At 50.1% G+C, this 3,205-nt stretch overlaps 1 protein-coding gene across 1 annotated transcript in view; it reads right to left on the bottom strand.

Annotated features, from left to right (window-relative positions):
• The window catches only part of RNF115 (ring finger protein 115), an 81,013-nt gene extending 77,875 nt beyond the window's left edge, over positions 1 to 3,138 (bottom strand). Inside the window, exon 1 of the mRNA XM_014532341.1 lies at positions 3,121 to 3,138. The gene's annotated coding sequence lies outside the window, so the exon portion shown is untranslated. The remainder of the gene's footprint in view (positions 1 to 3,120) is intronic.
• Between the last annotated feature and the right edge of the window lie 67 nt (positions 3,139 to 3,205).

The raw sequence follows: 3,205 nt of genomic DNA, 5'->3' as shown, positions 1-3,205 counted from the left end.
ATTTGTGCTTTACTTATTTATTTTTAATATATTTTTATTGATTTCAGAGAGGGAGAGAGAGACGGAAACAGCAATGATGAGAGAGAATCATTGATCAGCTGCCTCCTGCACATTCCCTACTGAGGACCGAGCCCCCAACACAGGCATGTGCCCTTGACAGGAATCAAACCTAGGACCTTTCAGTCTGCAGGCCGATGCTCTAGCCACTGAACCAAACCAGCCAGGGCTTGACCTGATCATTCTTACAACCAACATTTTCCAGATAACAGTCTGGGTTAAGGATATAGAAATGGCCATGAAACTCACTAGCTTATCTATGAATAAAAACTCTACCCCTAACCTCACTGCACCTTTTCCTAAAAATGCATAACTATCTACTGTTTCTCCCTTTCCTACTCAGTATATGCTACAAATTCTCCTTAATTTGAATTTTATCTATCCTGTGGAAATCCATCTCTCACTCTTTCCCTGACCTCACCGATCTTCCCTTTCTCCTAATTCTAAAGCACATATTAGCAAAAAAATATAAATAAATAAATAAAGCACATATTATCCATCTTCGTTCACCTTACATTTTTTCCGTTTGTCTCATCTTTTCCAAAAAACTGTCAGGTTCTTCAGGGCAGGTCCCATATTCCTAGGTATGCCTTAAGGACAGCCAGCAGAGAACCATTATGTATGGATAAGTATTCTGTCATATTTAATTGCATTAGACCTTAATTGACAAGTCAGGCACCTCAAATAATGTGATGCCTCCGGGCATCGAAGTAAAGCTTAGAAAAATACCTAAAGTCTTTCAAACTATCACTTTTCAAGAGCACTTCACAATGAGGACTTTAGGTGGTAAAAAAAAAAAAAAAGAAAAAAAAATGTAAGTTGTGGAAAGTTGGACTGTTTTCTCACCCTTAAAGGTAAATAAGCAAATGACTTAAAAGACCATAAGAGCTAAGTACGGTGACAGATGGATACTGGACTGTTCATGGTGATCACTTTGTAAGGTACAGAAATGTCAAAGCACTATGCTGTACACCCGAAGCTAATGTAACATCGTATGTCAACCGTAGTTTAAAAACAGCTTTACATGGGGGGGGGGGGGGTCCAAAAGACCCAAGGCGGCAATGTTCAGCAAGGCATCACGTCACTGGTCACACACATAGTGGACAGATTCCAGACACCCTGTCTGTGGTGAGAGGTCTGGGGGCTCTGATGGCCACTGGACAAAAATCAAGGCACTTGCTCTTCTCAGCACTGAAATGCGGCATAAAGCACACACGGCACACACAGGCCATCAAAACCCAGTAACATACAGTAACAGAAAGAAAATTCTGAGATGTTCTAAATTAAAACAAGAGGCCAGAGAGTGAGAGACAGAACAATTAGCTTCTTAATAGCTGTGAACCAGCTGACAAGACTGCTCACTTTCCTTCCATCCCCTGCTGGACTCCAGATTAATTCCCAGGTGGCTATTTCCGCAGGCTACCCTGGCCAGGGCCAGCAAGCCAGGAGCCTCAGCTTCTTGTTTACCCGCGGGCTTTCCCAACAGCTGCCCCCGCCGGTCCACAGGAGGGGACATCTCTTCTGTGGACTCTGCCTATCCCAGACCTGCCCCACTTCACCAGCTCCCACCTTTTTGCCTACAGCTCATCAAAATTCTTTACGTCTTTCTTGATGTATAAAAATGCTTGCAAGCTCCGAGATGATGGACATGTTATCTTTCCTACCAAGCTGGTGATTTAGACTCCAGCAATGGCCTAATAAGCCCTTTCTTTTAAAAAAGATTTTCAGCTGTCTAAACTAACATTTTTTTGTTTCCTAAGACGAAACTGTTGGGGCAAATGGGAAAGAAAGAAAATGCCATAAAAGCCTGAAAAAGCACAACTTTCGGTGATAAGGTTCGAACGCCCTTTGGTGCTTTTTCATAGGACTCCACTTGGGCGTCTAAGAAATAAGGCATTGGGACTGCACACTCCGTAGACTTCCTCATGGACGGAATCTGACCCTCGGTTAAGTTGCTGGGTGGCCACCCTTCCGTAGCCACCTTGACACTTCTAAGTGGAGCAATCACAACTCCCGCTGAAGGGCTAGCATTCTCTGGGGCGGGTCTCCCTGCAGGCGCCCCGACGCAGCCGACACAGCTCGGGTTTGCTGGCCTGCGGCACAGGCGCTGTCCTCCTCCCTCCAGGGGCCAACAGCCAGCCTGATGGAAACCGGTGGAGGCCGATGCGTGTCAGAGGATGCAGTCCCCCGCATGCTGCCCTGGATCTTTTCAGGAGGCAGAATGGGGGAGGGCGCCGGTGAGAGATGGCGCTGAAGACCCTGGCAGCAGGACAGCCCAAATAGCCAAGTTGAAACAATGTGCCCTGCCTTCTTCCTAAGCCATTTCTTTCAACGGCGGCCGGGAGGCGGGCGGGTCGCCCGCGGGTCATCAGTCCGCCGCTGTTTTCACTTTCCCCAGAACAAACCCCTCCCTCCCCATGACCTCCCAGCCTCTGCCCCGGAGACCACGGGGAAGGGGCTGTGCTTATCAATCCGCTGTTCTGATTCACCGAAGATGGGGGGGGGGGGGGGGGGGGGGGAGGAAATAGAGGAAGGTGAGAACAGCAGAAAGTGGGTACGGGAGGACGGTCATCGTGAGGAGGAGCCAGGTGAAGAAGAAAGAAGACGGAGGGAGCCCGGGCCGGCAGCGCAGTGGGTTGGATGGAGCATCCTGCCCACGGCCAAGGTTGCCAATCCCACCCCCGGTCGGAGCACATAGGGAAGCAGCCAATGAACGCACAAATAAGCGGAACAACAAACTGATGTTTCTCCAAGAAAATCAATCCATAAGTAAAAATGTTTAAGAAGAAAACTGAGGGGAGAGTTGTCAGGGGAAAACCTGCTAAGGAAGGAAAAGATGGGGGAGGGGCAGGTCAGGAGAGACGGGTTACGGGGCAGGTGGCGCGTCAGGGGGCCGGGAGGGCGGAGAGGGAGCGAGCAGCCGCGGCCGGAGAACAGTGGGCAGCGGGATTCGGGAGACCGATTTCGGGAGACCGATTTCGGGAGACCGATTTCGGGGGGTTGCGGGGCGCTTCGAACCCCTTCCGGGACTTCGGGGCGTGGGCAGGGACGCGGGGCTCTTACCGGTAGTTTGGGGTTGACCTCGCCCTTGCAAAAGTGGCAGAAAAACCGATGCGCGGCGACGGCGGCGCCGGTCCCGGCCGCCGAG

The sequence above is a fragment of the Myotis brandtii genome, unplaced genomic scaffold (genome assembly GCF_000412655.1).
Source record: "Myotis brandtii unplaced genomic scaffold, ASM41265v1 scaffold882, whole genome shotgun sequence".
NCBI lineage: Eukaryota > Metazoa > Chordata > Mammalia > Chiroptera > Vespertilionidae > Myotis > Myotis brandtii.
The sequence above is the reverse complement of the archived record's forward strand: the minus strand, read 5'-3'. Positions and strand labels throughout refer to the sequence as shown.